The 26,867-nt window shown below is 26.1% G+C and overlaps 1 protein-coding gene and 1 long non-coding RNA gene across 3 annotated transcripts in view; one reads left to right on the top strand and one right to left on the bottom strand.

Annotated features, from left to right (window-relative positions):
* LOC114119225 (head-specific guanylate cyclase) overlaps window positions 1-26,867 on the bottom strand; it is a 243,658-nt gene that overhangs the window by 190,689 nt on the left and 26,102 nt on the right. The window lies entirely within an intron of this gene.
* LOC126550646 (uncharacterized) lies at window positions 15,555-19,523 on the top strand. Its single transcript, XR_007604725.1, has 4 exons — window positions 15,555-15,641; window positions 18,016-18,101; window positions 19,270-19,349; window positions 19,478-19,523. It is a non-coding gene; the product is annotated as an uncharacterized LOC126550646 (long non-coding RNA).

Below are 26,867 nucleotides of genomic sequence, written 5' to 3'. Positions count from 1 at the left end.
CTTACTAAAAACATAATAACAATGTAGTCGAGATTCGTACTGGAGCACTCGATAATAAAGTTCAAAAAAAAATATTTCATTGACAACAGGCTACACATAGGCAAATTAATAAGCGATGATCGATCCTCGCGTATGTATTTCTAATATTTAACACTAATTATATTTATTATACTAACATCCTTATTATCAGTTATCATTATTCAATGTTAACTAGTTTTAAAATGAGTGAATGCGAGAATGTTCAGATATCTAAAACCAAATAATGAATTTCATTTTTTTTTTTTTTTTTTTTTAATTATTAAGTAGCAGTTTCTTAACATAATAATATGTACGGAATATCAAACATTTCTTTTGTTACCAGTGGCATCAGAAATTCTGTTGAACACGATTTTATTATTCTGAAACTAATTAAATCATATTAAAGGTCGAAGTTAAATGACCTATCAATCATATTTATTATTTAACCACAAGGTTACTAAAACCATAAACTATAAGACATTATAAATATATTTGCTTTAAAGTATGCAAAAGTCTTATTCTAGTTATAATTTCGTGTTTATTTATTTAATAGTTTATAAAGGTATCGGTTATCCGCACAGTTTTACATTTAGATGTATGTGTAAGTCTATAAAATAATGTTCAATAAAATATCAAATAAATTCATATAGGAATATTGTTGGAAGTTTATCGTAAGGTTCAAACCTCTAGCATAATTTAATGTAATATGAACCATGAAGATGGTATAATAAATTTCAAAAATAGATAAAACATTAGGTTCGAAAATATTCAAAGAAGATCCCAACAAATAACAATGTCCAAAAGTTATTGTTTTTTTTTTTTTTTTTTTTAATTTTAGACAGATAAAAGTAAATTTATAAAAATTTTCATCAATTCGTGTCTATAGTATTATAAGTAGGTTATTAAAAATAAGTTTTAAAAAAATTAAGAGATAATTTTACTTTGTGCAATAGAAATAAAACCTCATAATTACATAAGTTTAAAAGAACATAAGATACGAGTTGTAATTTAAACTGTGTTTAGAAAATTCAATTCAAACTGAGCTCATTCACGTTCACAACCATAGCTGCAGTTTTTTTAAAAAAAAAAAAAATTCGATTCACGTTCACTAACAAATGATCTATCCATTGGGAAATCATTTTTATTATTATTATTATTATTATTAGATTCTAACATAAATTAATACAGCTCAACAATTAAGATAATGTCGTAAAAATATAAATTGCATAATAATAACCTTAGGCTGTGTAGTTTATATATTATAATTTATAATACATACTCGTAACTGAAGAAGAAAGAAAAATATATTAATACCGATAATGTTACTAAATTAGTACTAAGTAATTTAAATATTATCATACTTGAAATAATTGTCAATTATAAGCTTTTCTTTTTTGTATCAATGACTAACCAATCTTTCTAATATCTTTTATTCTTTTAATTACCTATATCAATGTATTACTCTTTAAATCAGCACACACTAAAGCTTAAACAGATAGATAATCATATAATTTATGGATATATTGTCTAACCGTGTAATTTAAGATGATCTAATTATATTAATAATACAAAAAAAATTATTGTTATATTTATAAAAATATATTATAATTTATATTTTCAATTGCCCTGACTTAAATAGTATCATAACTGAACTCATTAATTTATAATGACAACGATATTTTGTAGAAAAGAAGAAAAAAATCAAGTAGATAAATATAATATATACCAATGTACAATTTATAATTTTAAAATACATATTACATGTAATTAAATTTGATTTATTTATGATAGTATAAGGATTAATTATGTATCAAACAATACAACAATTTAAACACATTATTTTTAGTCTTTTACGATAAGTGCTTAAATATTCTAATCAAATAACAGGTACCTACTATAACACGATTATATTATGTACTTATAAATATTATTTGTTTGCTATTTAAATAACATTCTACATCGTTTCTTACAACAGTGCTTAAGATGGTATTGAAGATGATTTTTCAATACATCGCAAAAATGTCATTTTTTAATATTTCTATGTTTCATTATACTCAGTTTTTAAGCTGTAAATAAGCAATTGATTGATCTTCACCATGAGCAAAAATCAAGCATTGAACTTGGATTGAAAAGTATCGTTACTAACACCTTCAAAGATCAGATAAATTTAAAATACGAAGATAAAAATAACAGAACTGAAAGTAAATAATCAACTTTTATATAATTCATACCCAAATACCTACACATTTGTAAATCAACTCAAATCCTAATAATGCTACTGAGAGTAACTTTGAATAAATAATAGTAATAATAAAAAGGACTACCCTATTCTGTATAATAAGATTTTGAATTTACTTCATCATTCTATAAAACACCCTAACGGATTGATTAAATTTCTAAATGTGTGAAACCATAATTCTGAGCAGAAATCACGTATTGGCCTCTATTTCTAAAAGTATTTTCATTATTATAAGTAGGTAATTCATTTTTTACTAGAATCAAATATAAAATAATTTTCATTAAAACCGTTGCATTATATTATAAATTGTACTTTTTTTTTATTAAAATAAAATAACATAAATCGTTGGAAAAATTTGTATTTTTAATACCTATCTAATTTTGTTAATTTTAAATTTTCAAATGTCAAAACCTGGAGCCCATTTCCCACTAACTGTATGCTTTATTTTATCAAATCATTTGTCAGCAAAACAATATTGTTGATACGCTAACAGAATTGTTATCAAATTTATCAACTGGGGCATGGTTAAGTTGAATTGTAAGTAAAAATAATATACAATATACTTCTACAGATATAAATAAATTATGTACTCTGAGTGTGCTGTAATATGATACGTTTTATAAGAAATATTTTTTTTTTTAGGAATTTTGATTAATAAAATAATAATAAAAAAAAAACATTGTAAAATATTGTTATGGATTAGATTTGAAACCATGATGCTCAACGGGCAACATTTAGATATGGTAGATATGGATTGGAATTAACATGGTCTGCACATGATACAACTGCTGTTACTAACAGAAACACCCATTGTTTTTATGGCTGATGAATTGGGAATGACAAATACTTATTTGAGAGATGATCAGCGTTTTGATAAAAATCACGATTACGACGATAATTAATTTAACAAATATAGGTATATAAATAAATTAATATTGAAAATAACTTTAAAAGTTATTATAAATTCGAATTAATTTCTTATTCAATTCATAGAGATATTGTTAGTGCTAAATCATTCACTTTGAGACCTTCAGCAGCACTTGTTTTGGAGTCAATATTTTATTAATTTATGATTTTTAGTGAATAAATAATAATAATGTAAATAATTTTAAAAATAAATGTTAATATTATGTATAAAGTCTACACATTTATAATTTGCTCTCGCAAAACTTATAATTATGTACATTATTTATATACATAGTATTTAATGTATATTGTATATGATGGGTTGAAGTAGAAGTAAATCAGTTCCTCGCTTCACTTTTTAATGGCTAAACCGCAAACAATTTCGGTACAAGTAAATAAGAAGTTAGAACTGAAACTAAAAGCAGAAATATTACGAGGGATGCGACCAAGCCGCGCTGTTTGTGTCCCAATGTGGTGGTTGATAGTTACGAGCGTTGGTGTTACGCTGCAGTCTTGTATTTTGTATTTGCGAATGATGTGGACCACGTCAACTCAAACAATTAAATAGTTATAAGACGAATCTCTTAAAGTCCATTTATATGATTTTCACAAATCGGGGTATAACCATTAAAACCGAATGCACGGAGAGTTAGGTAGAGTAACGATTTAATATAATAGAAATAGGTTAAGAACAACTATTTATAATATCTAGACATCTAGTGAATATTTGTACATTTCACTCAAAAAATATTTTTTGCGCACCATTCGGTGATACGAATTACTGCTATATTATCACGTTTATCACAAATTTTTTCTCAACACTTATTTCCAACGTCCCAAAAGTAAAGGACGTACTCTGTCAACTTAACCATTGGCATCGCCTCAATGACATAAGCGACGAGCTATGACCGTATACACGCGTGCTCCACTCTGTACGCGCTGTTTTCGTATAATATAGCAAACGTGTAACGTTGCGAATTTCCACTTAACGGTCCATACATATACACTCAATACAATATTTAGACTGTATGTGTCTAAGTATGCGACACGACCATATTACAATATGATGCACACCAAACGTACCGTTTGTGTATTATTAATTATTATTATAATCCGTTACCGGTCGTCGCTACATATGAGCCCGTCAATCAATTCGGCAAACGACTTGTACTTGTCGTAATACAACATCCAATAACACAACTCATCGATGTCTTTAATATGTCACTATTCGACAATACTATAAATAAACGTATGTGTATAGTGTCTGGAGTACATTCCTGTCGACTACCCACGATCAAGCACGATACGCGTTAAGGGAATTTCTTGTTGAATATGAAATATATACTTTGGTACAATATATAATATTAGATTACCGTAAATCATGACCATTATTTTTGTACACAGAAAAATACTACATTTGTAATTACTTATGTAACCTACATACATTTTACGGTAATATTTTGTATTATGATTAAGTATCTATGAATTATAACCAGGTATTAGAAATAAGACGTCCGCATAGTCCAAACAGAGACATTTTATCCGAAACACTTAGGATACGAAAATCGTGTTCTTAAACATATATTTCATATGCAGACGAAAAGTTTTATAACTTTGCCTAATTCTATGGTTAGATTGCGATCTTTTGATTTCATAATTAATTAGAATAATAGTTTCCAAGAAGTATGAGCGGTACTCAGTATATGAGTGAATTTTAATTTAAAACTATAATATGTACAACACACTATATGTATACCAAGTTAGGTCATATTGCATTACATTATTGATACATCAAAAGTGAAACGCTATGTAATGTAATACATAAATAATATTTTTGATGCAATAAATAAACGAAAATATGACATTTTTAATTTATTAAATGTAAAAAGTACCTACATAAATAGATTTAATTTTTTTAATTTATTATCGATAGCATGAATAGGGATATATTCATAATATAAAACCTCTTTATGAATAATATAGAAAATAGCAACAGGATGTGTTAAAAATCAAAAATATATTCGTTTAGTTTATTTGATCGACTATCTCAATAATAAAACGGTTGTTTTATTTTACTTATACAATACTATTATCACAATATAATTCTATAATGTGGTCGTAGAACTTTCTCGTAATATTATTATTATTATTATTATTATTATTATTATAGGTACCGGAAATATTATTCAAGTCGACTGTAAATCCTCTCCAGCCGTATAGGAGCACATCCCAACAATGTTATATAATATGCAACCCATACCCCACAAATCGAGTTCACACACAACATAGAAACGACGTCAATATTTTATTGTACCCGTATAATATAATATGTATAATATCTCGAGCATCGTTATGGTCATCGCATTTATCGTGAGTATATAAAACGTTGTTTTTGGTAGGTACCTAGTTGTTGTATACAAAATGTGTTGCTAAATGAATGACGGCATTGATGTAGGTGCTTTTATGTAGAAACAATTATTTAATACAGTCATACTGAAATATGTTATTATGTGCTACAGTTATTTAAAATATATATTTATATTATAATACAGATAAACAGAAATAAAATAATCGTGGTCCTATAAATAGCCATCATTTACAATTGCAACGTTTAAATATTGTTTTATATATATATATATATATATATTATAACGATTTAAAAAATACGTATATTGTTCTCAATCAACATGATATCATTATAGATTTTAAAAGGCCAAAATAATGCATTCGTGTAGAAATAAAACACTAATCATTTTTTATTTATTTTATATTCTAAATTTCAATTCTACTAAAAAAATAATTTATATACCAACAATAAGAAATAAAATGAGCTAATACAAAACCATTTTACTTCATGCACTTGGTACAATCTCATACATAAATATGAATTCAATATCAAACGTTTTGAAACTACTAAACAAATTAAAAAAGTTCTGGACACAAAATTGTATTCCTCAGCGAGATAGTACTATTTCAATGTTGATATTATGTCTATAACAAAAATCTATGGTATAGGAAAGTCATAAAAGAAAATGATTAAAGTTTTTCGCTATAATTCTGGATAAGTCGAACTAACCCGATCCCTTACACTTTACAAAAGACACGCCTTTTCAAGATACCCGAAATTCAGTTTCCACAATTTAATCCTAAAAGGATATAAACTAATAGTTAATATAACAATGTAAGCAATGTTTACTTCAAAACAAACATTTGTAAAATGAACTGTACTGTGGAATAATTATTTTATATATATATGTATGTATAATATACGTATTAAATATGCTCCGAATTATTGTTTTTATTTTATTAAAATTGAATAATTGAATATATTAAGAAATAATATAGTTTTTAAATATAAAACGCAGCTATTTAAATATATATATACTAACTTGTTTATTTTATATACGTAAGTTTCTATCGAATATTTTAAAACAAAATAATTGGAACAAACAGACTTTCCCATGTAAAATGAAAAAAAAATAATAATTTATGCCGAGAGTGAGACTTTTTTTATAATATTGTAATGCATATAAAATTACTTTCAGTTCTACTACCCATAAACTTTGTAGATTTTTTTTATACTTGCCAGTGTCCGTGATAAATAAAAGTATAAAAAAGTTTTTTTGTCAAGAAAAAAATGGAATCGATGGTAGTGTATAATTCCCAAGATTTTTCAAAATAAACTTTTATCTGATATTTAAACGTGTTTAGTATTATAAAAGACAAAGACATTAACAGTTAAAACAAAATAACAACAAAAATTAAAATGTACAATTGTATTTTTATACTATAGTAGTATAGTTGGTAAGGTATATAAAAATTATACAATTTTGTTATAAAAGTTTATTTTTTATTTGATTTGTATAATCTAAAGAACTGAATTGGACAACACAAGATTATGAAAATATTGATTTTTATTGTTTGTTTATGGACATCAAACTTTAAAGGGTTGTTAGATATAAATAATTTCAATTAGTTATTCAGTCTGTACATTTAACGAATACTATCTTATCACTTAGATTAATTAATTTTTCGTTCTACAAGTTTGATAATCTTTTATCAAACTTTATCTTCTGGCTCCCGTCCTATGAATCTCCCAAATTACATAGCTACAAGTTTAGTATCTACATTCTACATACAACATAATATTTATGTGACTTTTATAATATTAGAAAAATAATAAAAAATTTTATTTCATGAAAAAATTAATAACATCACGGGCTACAGAACGTTTTGTCTGCAGTAACATTGTCGTATCAGAGTTTAGTCACAAAAATGTTATCATTATATTTTCATCTTGATACGTCATGTCTATCCACATTACATATAGACAATTATAATATACACTCATATAAACTTATCACAATGAAATATTAAAAAAATATTTAAATTCTTACTCTAAACTATAGGTTTATTTTATAATTTATATTTATTTTTATTAAACAAAAAATAAGTTTTCAGAAGGCTATAAAATATTTCGTATATATACTATTATATATATTCATTCAAACGTAACTTTTAAATTTCCGTGGCCAATGTGATGTATGCAATAATCGATAGTACGCAAATTTTAATTACTAAAAAAAAAAAAAAAAATACCAAACAACCACAATATTCTATTAAGTCTAAACAATACATTAATATAACAGTTCAGTTTGAGACAGGTAATAGATAATATTTACATCATAAATATTTAAGTATACAACAACCTTTTTTAATGTTATCTCGAAAAAAAAAATCCAGTAACTTTTATTTGTATATTTATTTAATTATATTTTATAAACATTTATATCAAGATGTGACGTGTATTATATCGATCATTAAAAATACATTCGTTATTAAGATGAAAGGATTGGAAATTGAACTATATAAAAAATTACAATTTAAAAATAATTGAGTTCTAACGTAATAACCTAAAATAGTAGCAAAAAAAAATAAATAAAGCTGTCAAGATGTGTTTCCTTCTTTCGTTGGTTGTGGCTTGTAGAATAGACAAAGAACAATATGATGTTTTATTTTATAAGAAAGCAATGCTTATCTGCTTAGCAAGAAACAATTGTTATTTAAAAGTAATTTTTTTTTCTTACTTATAAATAAAATAATAATTAGTTTATATCACTGTTCCACAAGCGCAAACAACTATATTTACGAGTATAATATTATAAATGATGTATATGTTTTTAAGCTTAAAAGATTATACTACAATTGTAAAATGATTATGCCCAAAAAAAATATAAAGTATTTATTTAATTAAAAATGTATCATTAATTTAATTTCTATAAGATTAGGTTAAGGGGAAAGATCTTGAGCGATTGTTATTATATTGTTTTTCTATTAATTACTTAATAAATATTAAATACCTTACTTTTTTTACGTATTACATATTAAGCTGAGAATAAAAAAACGAATAGGAACGACTGACAAATGGATAATACGTCATATTATAATATTATGTAATAGGATAAAATTTGCACTCGCAACTTTTAGTGATTTATAAAAATAATTTTTGAATGTTTATAAGAGAATGTCATATCCTCATGTATTGTATAACATTGTATAACTAATTTTAGTTTACGAGTTAATTACAATCGTTTGCTTTTTTTAGTTGCTTAATATGCTTTACACTCCGAGCCCTAATTATTACACAATATGTGTTTAAATTTATCTATATAAATACAATTCTATACTCAACTAATGTAAACAATTATAATTATTTTTATAAAATTATTTTCAACTACCCCTCGCTAACTAGTATAAAGTTAAAAAGTTCATATTTTATTTTATTTAAAACATTTATACGGTAACACAATTTTATATGATAAGAATTTTTCTTCTAAACTTATTTTTAGCTCTATGTTTTTATGTAAGTAGTCAATTTTCGTAAGGTGAAAATGTGCCATTAAAACATATATTTTATAGTATTAAATAATATTGTTTATTTCATTGTTATTGTCAAAATCATCTCTACAATAAAAATGCGAATTTCAACATAATAATGCTTTAAATTTACCAAGTCGTGTAACATTTTATCGTTATTTTCAATTTCTGATCTTAAGATATATAATTTTTACATTTAGAAATTCTTAATTGTCAACTGTGATATACATTTCACAGTATTATAAAAATAATGTGGTTATATACTTATATAACATGATAATGTCATATATTTATAAATTGAAATTCATTTATTAATATAGTTTTTGACTAATGATTTTATTAAGTTACCTATATCATATTTTTTTGAATTCAGCATATGGCACGAATTAGAAAATACATATTTTAACCTAGCAATAAAAACTTAAAAAATGTAAATAATTTTAATTGTACGCGTCTACGTACTCTATTTAGCCGTTAAAGTTTGGAAAGCAAAAAAATTAGTATTTGCGTGATCGAAAATGATAAAAAAAAAAAATTTGTCAAGGGTACTAAAACTGTCATCTGACTCGAGTTGTAGAGTAAGGTTGCAGTAGGTAGTAAACTAAAGAACAAAAAATAAAAAGGTCGGTAGGTTATCATCTGGAAATATTAGCATTCCGTTTCGTCATTTTAATATCCAATAGTAAAGCTTTACTAAATAAATGAAGGTAATTTTTTATTGAATTTAAATTATGTAATATGAATAATACATTTCATGTTATAATTTTTAAATATTTCTTTGTATGCAGGAGATACATAAAATAAAATTATATATTTAAAAAATATATAATACTAATACACAATTTAATAATAAAAGTTTATATTTCGTTATAAGTTGTAACGTTATTTGTTATTATTTGCTTTAGTACATTCTAGAACATAAGTACCTAGTAAAAAATAAAAAAATATATAATATATTAAGGTACATAGAAATAATTTTCTTTTATCAACTGATCACATAAAGTAAATAAATATGAAAACATTTAAAACGGTCTTATGAACTATATATAAAAACAAATAACATTATGTTTGTATATTATAATTTATAGCACAATGAGAAAATACAATGCCATTTTAAACATATATGTCAGACCATAAAAATTGATCTATGAAATTTTATAGTCTGAACAACATAAAAAATACAAATAAACGTCTTTGGTTCTATACCACTTGATGGCCAGTGCAATAAAATGAAAATATATTATAAAGAAAATTATAAATGTGATAGTACCCGCTTTTAACTTTTAAAAGATTTTTATTCTTATTATAATATATAATTTAAAGGAATTCTTAAAATTTAAATTTAAATAATTAAGAAATATCATGTTTTTATAATTTACTTGTGGTTAATAAACAACGGTTAATATATATATATATATATATATTCATATAAAGACACTAAACTGAATACTATCAACTATCATTTTCACAAACTGTCGTGTTATATCTAGCTATAACTGACTAATCTCATAAGTTAAAATAATTTATTACGAGGTAATTTTGTTTTTATTATTTTAAAGTAATTGTATTATAAATAATTTTATAATTATATGGTATAAAATTCTATATTGATTTTACAACGACGTGATTATAATTTTTTTTTTGTGTGTACTCAATTTATATAGTTAAAATTTGTTTTGATTTTCAATTTTTTTTTTAATAAAAAAGTGAATCTAATTGATACTTTTGGGAGGTCAAAAGTAAACATATCCAGTACTTTCAAAAATAATCAGGAATCACGAAAAACTGGCAATTTTTACGAAAAACTAGTTTTCATAAAAATGGATTTTTTTATTTTATTGTGGTTCAAAAACGAACTAACATAGATGCTTGATATTTTCACCAAATATTTATAGGTATTATAATATTCCCTTTTAGAAAACTGTAATTTTTTAAAATACGAAAAATTGTTTTTATTACCGTTACAGTTTTGCACATGGTTCATAATATCATTACATAATCTAAAAAACATATTTACAATACCTAATGTTATACCAAGCAACCAGTGACTACTATAATTACGTTACCATGACAATCAATAGAAAAAAACCAGACCTCAAAAATTTAGAAACGATTTTGTTCTAAATATTTGAAGTTCAAATTTAGAAGAATTTATAGATTTAAACGAATAATAACGATTTTAGTTATTTTGTTGTAGTTCAAAAATACTTATTTCCATGGTTTGAAATATTTACATATCGTATATTACTACATTTCAATTATAATAAAATTTTCGAAACATTTTGAAACGGTATTGACAATTAATACTACGAACCTATTCCTATGGTAATTTCGATTTTATTGATTCAAAAATAAATAACATTAATATAAATATATACTATTAAAATGGTTAAATAATAATAAAGTATTAAATTCAATGTTTCGGACCAAAATTAATTCAACCTGCCGTATTATGGTATAAAAATAAATAACTATTATAACATTATAAAATATATATCATAAATAATACTTAATAATAATATATATTGGTTGATACTTGATTGACCGTTTTCGTTCAAAATAGTTTTTCTCATACCAAGTTTTATCGTCGATTTTAAATTTACACGTACATTACGGTGACTATTACGGAGTATCGCACAGTGGTTACTTACCAACTCCTACTTTAATTAACAGTAGACACATAAATGAACAATTATGTCGAACCGCCAAAGAAGTTAAGTTAACCCAACTACTTGCATTTAAATACAAGTGTAGGTGTGGCATACAGCACTTGTATATACGATAAGACTATGTGTGTGTGCGCGTGTGTGTAATAGTTTAAAAGGGAAGAAACAACATCCGTTGTTTGTATACGATTTCTTTCTAACGCACTGCAAAATTCGTAGCAAATGATAGTAAATGTAGTCGACTGAAAGGGCGGATATCATACATACATACATATATGATACGATACCGTTACACGTCTGTTCCCACTAGAAGGTCTTAGGTGAACGAATATCAATTTGTCAATATGTACTACCATCTACCGGTCCATTGTTTATAGGTCGGCTTAGGTTTACGGAATGTGTCGTTTTACAACAGTCGACCGATCGTTAAATGCGCTTACCCCCTTGACATGTTCGTACCGTAAAAATGGCACATCGTCCCTTAGATATATGTAGTATATACATATATATTCATAATTTTGTTAAAATTGCATCTACCAATGTACTTAAAATAACGGCTGTTGTCATTAATTACCGTTTCCGTTGCGTTGACGAGTCCTTTTTATCGATAATACAAATAGTCTGTCCCTTTATATGGCCATCCCCGTCTTGTTGGCACACGATAATGCATTCACTCAGCTGACTACTTTGATTGAACTCATCTCATTATTTTTTATTATTATTATTATTATTATTTAACTATATTATTAATATATTTTATTATAATGACATGATTAAACGAAAACCAACTACAATATCCTGTTTTGAGAGAAATTTATGAGCTGGACGATTGTTCCTAGGTACTACTTTCTATATTATTATTACCTTTTTATAATATTTCTGATTGCAGTATGTAAACCAGAACGTGTTTATAAAATAATTTAGTTAAAATTTTATTTTTTATTATGTAATTTTAAAATGTACCTTGATGTACCTAAATGTATTTTATAATTATTATAAAAGCCGTGAATTACAAACAATACTTTTTATGTTGCCATAAATAAACGTAGTTTCTTTTTAAAAAATAAAAATTTACAGTGAAAAATATTTAAATAGTTATATGTATTAAGTTATATTATAGTACGGACTTCCAAGTAAAGATTTTAAAATTAATAATGAGTTTAAAAATAAAATAAATAATTTAATATATGTCTTATGGAATCTTATGGAAAAAACAAGGTTTAATTCGTCATAGAATTTTTTGTTCTCAATAAATCAAGTTTTTTTTTAATATGCTGAAAAATAAATAGAAACTTAGCCTATATTTTTATAAGCATATAATTTGTTTGATACCGACAAAATATTAAATTTAACCTAATCTGACCGTTCGTGGCAAAATTAATTTAATTTAAATTAACAAAGTTTACTTATAATTCTTTAGCCACATGGTGTAAAACTATAGTGTAATTTGAATTAATATAAAAAGCAATAAATACTACTTAGACTATTTTCTTTTTTTAATTAAATAATTCAAGCAATTATTTACAGGTCAGTTGCAAAAATGAAAAACTAAACTATATATTATTATATTAAATAATATGTATGTTTATATTATGTGCTCGATTGACCAAAAATAAACTGATTTACAAATTTACAATCCATTTTAACAAAAAAGAATAAACAGAAAAGTAGGTAACTAGCTACTTAATTTAAACAACGTCTACAATGTTCATTAGATAAATAAATATATTTGTATTGGATATTTTTTAGTAGACATAGGATAAATGTTTTAATATGATTCAAGTCAAAAACATAAAAAAAATAATGTGCTTAAAAGCAAAATATGTATAATACGAATACAGTTCCATACAATTAATTTAAAATTATTTAATGAGTACAGATAAATCCTCCCGAGTAAAAAAAAAAAATACGATAATATTTATAAAATATACTATTAATAAAAATATCAAAATAATAAAATTGCTTAAATATGTCAAAAAATAATAATAGGTAAATGTTGTATATTCTTATAGTATAAATTAAATTTAATAACGTTAGGTATTTAATTATATTTCGTTTATGTCTTATAAACTTATCAATGTTACAGTAGTCATGATTAAAACTAAATACAATCAAAATTTAAAAAAGTACGTTATTAAAAAATAAAATTAATACTTCACATACTTACTATATAGTTATAAAACATTTAAACATATTCAAATACTAATTTAAACTTTATCATATATGCTTTTTTTTTATTTTTTATAGACTTAAGTCATAATAAAGAAAAAATTCATTCAAGATCCGATTTTTCAATCCCAATATGAAAATCTAAGCTATACATTACGTAAGTAAGCATTCAAATATTTACCAAATTATTTTTTATGTTATCATGGAATTTATCAAGATTAATTGGTGAATTCTGAAATTTACTAATAGAAGCCATTATTACACCTAATTCTTAGCAGTATTGCTTTCACTGTAGCATTTATATCCATGAATTGGAAAATTGAAAGTATAGTTGTATGCGCAATGCCTCAATATCTATATACAGCGGTTACACGTTAATTTTTCAAACCGAATAATGATGGTTCGTCTAACAGCAGAGTGTGCAATATAAAATTCGTTATAATTTTAACTGTGTACTCGAATATGCAGATTGATCGCTATTCAAAGATTTGCGGGATGATTGGATAAGCGACGTGCGTTTAGTGTTATTGATATATAATCGGAAGATTGTATACATACTGGCAAAAAATCAACACAGACGACGATTTGACGTGGGCGTTAAAAGCAAAACAAATATACCTACTGCAGAACTGCAGGAATGGCATACATCACGAGGTCGTATAAAATGTATCGATTTTCTTTTGTTTGAACGGGTCGCACGATATAATACACTTGGATTATGAAACGAATGACAGGAAAAAAAAACCCAGAAAATAACTGAAACCCGTTAATAGGGGCGAAAAAAAAACAATGTTTACACGCGCATTTTTGAACAACCTATACACATAATATACTATATTATACCTACCAATATTTCATCGATTTCGGACGTATCGCGGGTATATGTAATATACTGTAATAGTATACTCCGGACAGAGATGCAAACGGTATAGTGCGGTCGTCGCCGGTGTCGGGATTAAACGATTTTCGGACGAAATTGCTATATCGGTTGATCGGACTCGAACGGTTGTCGGAAAACAACCATCCCTTGTGAAAAAAAAAAAATTACAAAACGCCCGTCGGCATATTAAAGGTACACCGACCTCATGTATATTATATATTCAGGGGCGACAGGCAATATGGGATAGTTCTGCGAGTCTCGCGGATAAGTATAATACCTATGCAATGCAAATATGGGCCGCAGTACAATATACAATACAGAGTTTATGATTTCAATTATTCAGTACAGTTGTAAACAGACCATTCCACATAATAATACATAAGTACCTTAATAATAATAATAATAATAAACAATTTGTATAATAGGAAATTCAAAAAATAGTATATTAATACTATTCCTATACTCTTCCTAATACTTTAAAATATATTATATTATATTTTTTCGTGTGTGGCTATGATATTGTGTTTACACATTTACTAGAAAGTGTGTGGGTGACACAAGCCGATTAACACAAATTGCTGTTAATTTAATTTGTATAAAACTTCCATTTCATTTTAGCAATTACAAATCAGACGTGACGTGTAAAATTGAAGTGTCACACCACTGTGATCGATATTCTTGGACAAGTTCCAATTCCTCGAAACGAAAATCATTACTTACGCTTATCTGGTCATTACAATCGGATGAAAATTAATTGAAATTTAATTTAAAGTCTAATTTTACAACGACAGTATAACTTTTTTTCTTTCTCTTAAATCGATCGTACCAATCAAAATACACTTTGATCGTCGGGGCATTAACGGAACACGCCATCGCAAAATATGACGTAGGTATCGCTGTTGTTAAAAAATATTATTTTATTTACTCGCTTTTTTATGATCGCGCGGTCTGCAATAATTTGTTTGTATACATATGTAAAACTGTGTGTACTTTTAATAATGCGATTGTGTCAATTTCAGAATAATTTAAATTCTGATTATCTTCTCTTTGTTACTTTACCGGAAATCTCGTACTACATAATAAAGTGTACACTATACGCGATAATATCATTATACGTAGATAGAATACATCAGTGGCTCTCAACCTATGGGCTACGGGGTCGACGTTTTATTTTGATGGGCCGCAAGCGAATTATAATAATAAGATTAAAAGATTAAACAAAATAATTATATTACGTACGCGTATATTATGACGTGGAACACATTATCGCAGTGCGCATAAAACTGCACAATTAGAATTTTTTTTTCACGGGTCGCTCGGCAGTACGGCGGCAAAGGGTCGTGTGGGGTCGCAATATGATGCCAAAAATGTTAGGAATCACTGACACAATACTGTAACATCGTACTGCACACTGTTACCTACAATAATAACGGTACGCGCGTAATGCACTGCAGTCTGCATTTTCACGTATTTTTAAACAAGAATCCGCTCGATGTTTTCGGTGCCGGATTCACCGCGGAAGTCACGTACCGCGAATCCGCGCAGCTCGCGTCATTTGCAGTTTCACCCCCTCAACACACTCCCCTCACAACGCGCACACTGCAACTATGCACGTAAATAGGCGCACTTGGACGTGTATATATATTATGCAATGTTATAATAATATTATTATGGCACAGGTACGCGTGTAATTACTTACTGCGCTATTATTATAATGTGACTATGCATAGTATACACGACCGTTTTGAGCTGACCATCAGACACACCCGCGGCGTGCACTATATATATATTATACATGTATAAGTATTCTGCTCGCACACGATAGTAGCCCGCTGTGCACGTTATACTCATAATAATATCGTAATTACCTACACATAATATAATTATTATTATAAAGGCCAAGCTGAACGACGTCAGAGTTCGTGTGTGCCTACGCACTGTTGTGTGTATAATTTCGCGTCCGAAACACGCGCGATCATCGTATATAATATATTACGACGTATAATATGGCTACCATATACGCGATACCTCAACTATGGTATAGTAATAACGATACGGTATTATAATATTAATAATAACCATATAGCTAGCGCACTCGAGTCACTGCAAAAACTTGCAAGCCGAGCAATTTCTCCGAAATGCCGTCGCAGGACCGCGTATAGCACCAACCCGTTATTATTAAACGACCGCCGCCGCCGCCGCAAACCTGTCCGACCTTTTAATACTATTATTATTATTATTACTATCATAATACCACTCGCAATACGTCGTCCACCGGTCGGATGAGATTTGACCGCGATGACCGTGTGCGCGCGCGGACGTGCCCGTTATCGGCTTATGTTGATATTATATAGCTATCAATACGCATCGTGCGTCCGCGTAGTACTCGTGTAATATTATTCTCTTCGGTTGTCTAATGACCCTCTTTACAAGTTTCCAACCCTTTTTGAGGAGAGGAAAGATCGTTTTGCCGGTCGTCGCTTCGTAACACAAACTACTTACGCACACACACACACACACAATTTAAATGCTTATAATATTATATAATAACAATTTGATGTATACGCATCACTGCTTCAGTACCTATATACGTATACATATAAATTACCTATAATACGGACTACGGTCATATTGATATATGTATATAATTTATAGACGTATCTCAAGTATTTGAGCATAATATTACAATAACCTTGGTATTTTGCATACATTGAATGGATAAAATACTTTCCAAAAGTATTTAGCATAGAACAAGTTGGTATTTAAACAGGCTTAAAAAAGAAAAGAAAAGTAGTATTCAAAATATTTTTATAAAACACATTAGTTAATCTAAATATATTTTAACCAGAACCTTTGTTAAGCATTTTGAATTATGTACACAATTATCATGTTTATCAGATCTTACGATAACATTCTAACATATGCACTGGAATTCTAAACCATATTAATATGTATTGATAATAGTCAATAATTTTTAATAATAATGCCTAATAAAAAAAAAAAAAATACTTAAATAAATTCAATTGCAATTTTGATATCTTAAATATTATTATATTTATGTTTCACACATTTATAGATCCTAAATAAGTATTCGCGTTAAGGTATAATAAGAATAATCTATTTTCATGTTTTGTAAAACATGGTCTGAATAAAATAGAAGTTAAATTATTAATATATATATTTTTTTTAATTATAAAAAATTCTTTTCAAGTATAAGTATGATATTCTATTTGGCAAAACTATTTTTTTATCGTTTCCAGCAGCAGAAGTTGGATACACAATGAACTACACAAAAAATCAAATATTTGACTTTTTTCTGAAGCATAAAAAGACTACCCTAATGCTGGTGAGTTGATACTATATATGTGCTATCGACTGTATTGCGTATTTTTTCAAATATTTTCATTTTAACCGTTACTAACTGCCATAAATACAATATAAAATACCATAAATCTAGAGGAAATAACTAAAAAAAATAATGCTATTCTAAAAAAAATGTAGGATAGTGCAGACCACGGGTGTAACTTCCGAGCAACTAGTTACAACGCACGGGCACACTATTTTGATATTATTATTGTGTCTAGTATCTACCATTATAATAATATAATATACACTATACAGGTAACCGCAAACCACGGAAGTCGTCATCCGACATTTATAGTTTATACACAACAGTTGCGCTATTATCTGCGATGTGTAAATATATTCTGGGTCTAAGTATGATCCTGTATAGTACTGTATTATTTGGTAAAGATAAAGGAAGGATGGCCAACGTCCAGGGTATTTTGGTATGATGGGTTTGCTTGTGGTTCATATATTATACAAGATGATTTACCATTTACCTAGTACCTATGGTTTTCCCCATTTATTCCTTTAATAATTCAACTAAACACATTTTTATTTTAGATTTTTTTCATTATCATCTTAAAAACAACGTTTTAAAATATTTTGTTTTTCGTGACTCAGTACGACAGTACTCTTGGATGATACAAATTTATTTTTAAAACGAGCTCCTCTATTTTTAATATAAATAAAATTATGAAGCAAATAATTGTTTATCTGAACTGATAGGTAATTTAAAGGTTAGACTAGAAAGAAAACGATAATCTATGATATTAGGTTTAGAACATAAGGCATATATTATATTTATATATATCTACAGAACAAGATAAATGTAAATACCCCTTTTATAAATAAAAAAAGTACTCACTGTAGTGCGACTGCCGGAAAATCCTGATTATCTTACATCACAGAGAAAGCCAACGATATAAATTATCCATAAATTGACACAACATTTATTAAATTATATACATAATAATAAGGTCACTGGAGAAAGAGTTAAGACAATTTGATAATTAAACAGTAAATATTATTAAGATATTGTTGAATAAGTATTTTATAATTAATTAAAATTATCGGAATAAAAATAACTAATAAGCACTTGACTTAAAACGCATATCGTTACTGATTTGACAATACTTCGTATCTAACTTTAAATTTCTGTATTTGTTTAGGAGGCACATAAAATCACTGAATAAGTAATAATTGGAAATCAAATTCTGGTACAAGTTATCACTGATTCGTATTTTACCAGGTAATAATAATTATAAATATTATTATTCTAACCTCAAATAATTTTTATTCTCCTTGAAATACTAAATTGAGTGAAGCGATAATATGGATAATGTACCTATAATATTATGTTGCTTGTAATTTTTATAGGTAATAATCTTCTATGAACAAAATACAACAATTCATTCAATTAAAATTTTAATGTATTCCAAGTAAATGTGTGTTAACGTTATCGAATAAACATATTAGTTAATGGAATTTTACTTTTTTTTTATTACTATTATTACTTCTCGTTCAAATCATACACTTGGAGAACACGCAACTGCTCAAAAAGCACCATACATTAGCATATTATTATTTTTTTTGTGTTTTTATTTTTCCCTACTTCTAAAATCCTATATGAACCTTACTTAAATAAAAAAAAATCAACTTCACGGGCGTGGTGTTATAATCATTAGAATAAGAACAAACATTTTCGTAAGTAATCTGAAAACAAATCACAATAATATTAATGTTTTTCAGTTCAGTTTAAAAGTATTATCCACTCAATAATCGAATGACATAGTTTACATATGACGTGCTTACTGATTAAACAGTCAATCAATTACACTGCAGTATAATAATATAATAGGTATGATGAATTTGAATAAAAATTATACAAAATATAATTTAATATATTATTTTGATTTAAAAACGCAATCATATGAGATTTGTGTACCTACTACGATGAAATAAAAACAAAACAAAAAAAATAATAATAACTTGACGGATTTTTTTTATCAACCTCGGGCGTTTGTTGAGGTTTTTCTTTTTTGTTGACCATAATATTATAATCAAGAACAAAATATATGGACAGCCATTGTTTGCTTCTGTCATGCTTGTAGGACATTTCCAAATGCGTAGTACACTATTACGCACATATTATCACTCGAAACCGTAATATGCCTATGCGTATTATCTGTTGGGTAATTTAAGACACAGAATTGTAAAATATAAAAATACGCAACTTTGTTAAATGATTTTAAATTATTCTTCATTTATTCCAACAATAATAATAAATGAGAACAATAGACAACCCATTTACACGTTTGATATTTTAATTTTTTTAAACATGTTCAATCATAAGATATAAATTAATATAAATCAAAATTCACATTAATGAATTTAAATTCATTCATTTATTTCTTAATGTTTAAGTTTATAGTAGTTACTTATTATTTACGTCAATCCATTTTTATTTTCCATTATAATTATCATTATTATTTATTATTGTTATTTTCATTTCAAAACTGTAAGTATTATTAATTTTCGTCATATTATAATCATTTTTTTCTTTCTAATAAAACATTAATTTAATTGGAAATATGATCACAAGAACCAATGTCACTTATGCGGTGGGGGTAGTTAGGTTAGGTTTAAGTTCATCCCCCCTAGCTACAAATAACATACAAATAAGAAAATTCATTTTTGAAACATATAAATATTTGTAATATAACCCTCTTCCACCTATTAGAAACTTCCGAGGATGGTGTCAAAAAATGATTGTGACATACCTACTCGTACATTGTCAAATTATATATGTCAACATAAAGTTCTATAGAATCTACACTGGATCCGATGTGGTGTTATTCGGCTGTAATTCAATGATTGTAATAAGTATGAAATGTGATATAACTAGTATATTTTAAAAATACGATACAACATATTATAAAGGAGTAACATGCCTATGGGCCATGATTGTAATAATATAATATTATGTAGGTACATAGTTTTTTTTTTTTTTTTTGGTTTCGTCACTAATTTTGATTCATGCAAAAAGCTAATGCCGTGATGGTGATTTTAATTAATGTCTTCATATATATAATAATATGATAACATAATTGAAACAAGCTTCAGGTATTTCAAATTTTGTTTTGTTCAAAATAAATGGTGATTTTTATTTAATTTAATATAATATCAATAATCATAATATTTTTATAGCTAGATTTTGGTAATAATTTCTACAATAATCATCATAATATTATAATTATAACATTACAATTATTATAATAACAGTACTAGGTACAACGCGTAGAATTTTTATAATTTAATTTTAAATAATATGTATAACGTATAAGACATTATTATAACTACTTATTGATAGTAATTGTTATTTATTTATTACTTATATGTAAAATAAATAATATTATATTATATTTGATTGTTTGATTGAAGATTATTACTTTTTGGCTGTAATATAGTAGTTATGTGGTATACCAGTGATTTACAAATGTAATATGTGGTCTACCTAAAAACCATTATCCTTCCTATAATTATCACAATTATGATATAATATAAGCTAAACAAATATAAGAGTATAATTCATTTCGTGAATTTATTCTCACCTTAAGTTTTGAGTTGTTTGATATCCCTTCAGTTTACAACGGGAAACTATCTTTTCTTAACCCCTTTTTTACGTACGTACAAATTCATATTACTTGGTCCACCTATGACATTTTCATTGTTTATCATAACTTTTTTATTAGTTAAAAAATTTTTAGTTGATTCATCACTATTTTTAATTAAATAAAAATCTTTTGCCAACATATTGAGTTTATGCGACTACGTATCGATTGTATTATATATAGTTGCGCATTAAGTGACGTACCGAGTTTATACTTTACGAAATATCGAAAGTCATAAAGTGTAAAGCCGTAATATATAAGATGTTAACCAAAGAGGAAAGATTTTATTAGATTTAATTAGATTAAAGATAATCTTAAGTCCCTATAAAAAATGGCCGGTCGCAGGTACACCACATCCTATAGCGGCTAGTAGAACGCATTTGCTGGTAGACCAATTACTATAATATGACAGCCCTTTTTTCTATAATTTATCCAATAAAACGAAGGAATGAGAGAAAGTTAACAATATTAATTATTTTTAAATCGTTCTATAATTTTAAACAATATTTTTTTACGATCCTAGAGGAAATTACTAGCCTCCCTACAATTTGTCATCTCCTAGGATATTATTTCTAAAATGTTTTTTATATTTTAATGCTTATAACTTTATTTTTGTTATTACTTTTTTTTATACCATATAGTAGTATTAATAAAACAATAAAAAATAAAAAATAAGAATACATAATTTTTTATTATATTATATTATATTTGATTGTTTGATTGAAGATTATTACTTTTTGGCTGTAATATAGTAGTTATGTGGTATACCAGTGATTTACAAATGTAATATGTGGTCTACCTAAAAACCATTATCCTTCCTATAATTATCTCAATTATGATATAATATAAGCTAAACAAATATAAGAGTATAATTCATTTCGTGAATTTATTCTCACCTTAAGTTTTGAGTTGTTTGATATCCCTTCAGTTTACAACGGGAAACTATCTTTTCTTAACCCCTTTTTTACGTACGTACAAATTCATATTACTTGGTCCACCTATGACATTTTCATTGTTTATCATAACTTTTTTATTAGTTAAAAAATTTTTAGTTGATTCATCACTATTTTTAATTAAATAAAAATCTTTTGCCAACATATTGAGTTTATGCGACTACGTATCGATTGTATTATATATAGTTGCGCATTAAGTGACGTACCGAGTTTATACTTTACGAAATATCGAAAGTCATAAAGTGTAAAGCCGTAATATATAAGATGTTAACCAAAGAGGAAAGATTGTATTAGATTTAATTAGATTAAAGATAATCTTAAGCCCCTATAAAAAACGGCCGGTCGCAGGTACACCACATCCTATAGCGGCTAGTAGAACGCATTTGCTGGTAGACCAATTACTATAATATGACAGCCCTTTTTTCTATAATTTATCCAATAAAACGAAGGAATGAGAGAAAGTTAACAATATTAATTATTTTTAAATCGTTCTATAATTTTAAACAATATTTTTTTACGATCCTAGAGGACATTACTAGCCTCCCTACAATTTGTCATCTCCTCGGATATTATTTCTAAAATGTTTTTTATATTTTAATGCTTATAACTTTATTTTTGTTATTACTTTTTTTTATACCATATAGTAGTATTAATAAAACAATAAAAAATAAAAAATAAGAATACATAATTTTTTATTATATTATATTATAATAATAACTTGATATTATGGATTTGTTTAAATAAAAATTATAAATTAGTAGGTATGATAATACAGAAAATATTTCTTTATTATATTAAAATTATAGTGCTCATAGTCAAAAAGTTAATTGATATATAAACACTTTATTAAATATTATATTTAAAAGTAATATTGAAACAACACAAATTCGTTATCACTAAAGTTCAAAAACTTTGAATTAAAGATATCGATGGTGCACACAATATTAAACTTTTCTACCTACATTTCTGAAAAAAGTCCAATAACACGGAAAATATAATATTTAAAATACTTTTTTTTATTATTATTTATTCAAGAGATTTAACAATCTATGCTATACATGCATAATAAGAAAATATGTTAACAAGTGTAGAACTTTTTTTTCGGAATAACATGAGGGGGATTTCATCTAGTGATAGAACCCAACGTGTTTTATTTTTATACTTTTCTTTGATTATAATTTTGTTGTGTATTTATTTAAGTAGGTCTCTTTAAAATACTTAAGTGCTTACTAAAAAATAATAAAGGAGAAATATTATATCTTAAAAAGTATTTTTATTAATTAGGTATATAACTTTTTACCCTTATTGTAGGTACTATTATTTATTAATATAAAAGTTTTATTATTATCGGTTTGTATCAGTGTTTATTTCAGACCTTCTATCCCGAGGGGGGGGGGGTATCATAAATTTTCAAGGGGGGTATGCCTTAGAAATCGCATCACAATATACAATTTACGTAATAATGTCATATCTTTTTCGGGGGGGAGGGAGGTATACATTTTTATCCAGGGGGGTATTCCCCCCCCCCGGTCACCCCCCTGAAATAAACACTGGTTTGTATTACCTATGTTAAACTGTTAAGAAATGAGTATAAAGTTATTAATAAATCCACTTTAAATTTCACTTGACAACCAATTAATTCATAATTGACTAGTAGTTATATATTATATATCTATATCTTAATCTATATTCAATATACATACCTATATTAAATATGAAATATATGATACTTGCTAGTTATACATTTATAGCAGTTAGAATGATAAAATTATTATATTCAGATTATTTTCTTGAATTTTTATTAGTTAATGCCTTAATTGCATATTTTATATGAATTCGAATTTTTTTAATATACGGTAAAATAGAAGTTTTAATGACAATTTTACAGATATTTTGGTGACTTCCAATTTAACTTTATGTTGATATTATATTTTTTCATATATAATGATTACGTTTGTGATATAAATAAACATTTATCGTCAAATGTTTTACAAACAAAACCATAATCATAGCTATGCACATATTAATAAAGGCTTATGTGTTTGATGTTTGGAAAGGACCATATGTGAAAAAACCTAAACAATAGAGTGAGAAACATAGAAATAAAGGAGATAACCATATTTTAATGTGAAAGACTGAAAATCTCTTTTTTACGTAAAACTACCGTAATCCTCTTATATTCCTTCAACCTCAGCCATTCTTGTTATTTTAATCGCCTATTAGCTACAATATAATATGGAATGTAGTTCTTTATATAATTGTAAACGATACATGTTTAATTGCTATGAAATAAAACAATTGAAAATAGTTTTTCTTTATTTTAGTTGACCCATTATTTTAAAATGTAAATTTTAAAATGTTGTTTTTAACGTTCAATCTTGAATATGCACTTAAAACGATATAACGTATTATTTAACCTAAGACACAATAAAAAAAAAAAACTATATTGAAAATTTATTAAACGGCTTAACGTAAAGGCAATAATTGATCTAAAAAATGATAAAGACGACTAGATGTATCTCACTGGTTAATTTTCACCTGATCGAAGCATTATTCAAAAAGTATACAGATAAAATTAATCAAACTTACGTTTAGTCATATTTAAAATAAAAACTAGTTTTGATCGACTTATCAATAAATGTTTATCATTTAAATTCTAGGAAAGTAATCGAAACTGTTGGATAATCTTTGATATCTATTGCTGAATACCAATTCGTTTAAATATATCGTTTATCTAGTTGTGACCGGTTGCAAAAAGCTATCTCAAAAAACGATAAGTACATGTGACATGGGAAAAGTCAAAAGTTGGAAAACCGATAACATTTGCAAAGTAATACAATCATTATTTTTGTACATAGCTTTAGATGTTGTACAGTCATCGAAATCGATTTAAACACAATATTGTTCCTATTATATATTTTATCACCATTTCAATTCCGTAAGTTTGAAATTGAAGAAATACAATTTACCATGATTCTTGTGCACTGGAACGCACGCACAGTTTTAGCCAACTAATAAATTACGCCTCTTAGATATACTACGAAAAATCAAAAATCAATCGAGTACTAGATTTACTGATTAATTTGATTTGCTATGGTAGGATATTGGTTTTAATAGAACTAGAAGTTAATCTTATGGAAAACACGTCTGTTCGTATTTTTCGTGCACGCAAACTCAATAGTTATAGGACATAAAAGACAAATAGATTATACGTGCACATACTTAAATTATATCTATTGTATATTTCTAAACAAATATAAAGTATATTGACTTCCATCTGCACTAAGATTAAATTATATCAGCGTGATTTAATAAGAAAAAAATAGTAATAATTATTTAATTTTATTAAGCTTTATAAACTAATTATTATCTAATATTTTTAAATATAACATGTGTTTTCAGAATCTAAGCAACTACATAAATAATGGCCAATATGACTGCAAAGTATATACATTATGTTTTATGTTTTATAATAACGGTTATATTATAAATAAAATATAATTACTGTGACAAAAATTATGATAAACAATATTTTATTTTATATTTTATTGTTTGCAGATAATTAATTCATGGTTGCATGGTAGGATAAAATATTTGTATCGGTAATTTGCATGTAGTTTTCAATAATTCTATATTCAAAATCGAACTATATTAAATTTCAATATTTGTAAATTTTAGAACAAATTCTAAATAATGTGTGTACAGATTAACAAAAAAGTAAAACCGAGAATATTAAAAAAACGAATTTTGACATTTTATTTTTTTCATTAATGAAAACCATAGAAACTTGAATATTTTCCTAAATAGACGCCGATAAAAACAATACCTAGACATATATCATTTTAAAAATATTTTGGTTCTATTGTAATATTCAAATATTTTTGTCTATTATTTATAGACTTTTGGTATTTTCAACTTATCATAATATTTTTTTACGATTTACGTATTTAACATTTTTATCAAAAAATTTGAACATTTAATGTAACGATCTATGTAAGTTTTAATTGAATTGAGTTTTAAATGAATAAAAATATCGAAGGTCTATATTATTCACATTTTTTATAACTGTTTGAAGTTAGAATTATAACAATATTTTTTACAATCATGATAATTTAAAGTTTTATTAGCTAAAGCTTGACATCT

Source organism: Aphis gossypii, chromosome 3 (assembly GCF_020184175.1).
Source record: "Aphis gossypii isolate Hap1 chromosome 3, ASM2018417v2, whole genome shotgun sequence".
Lineage (NCBI taxonomy): Eukaryota > Metazoa > Arthropoda > Insecta > Hemiptera > Aphididae > Aphis > Aphis gossypii.
The sequence above is the reverse complement of the archived record's forward strand: the minus strand, read 5'-3'. Positions and strand labels throughout refer to the sequence as shown.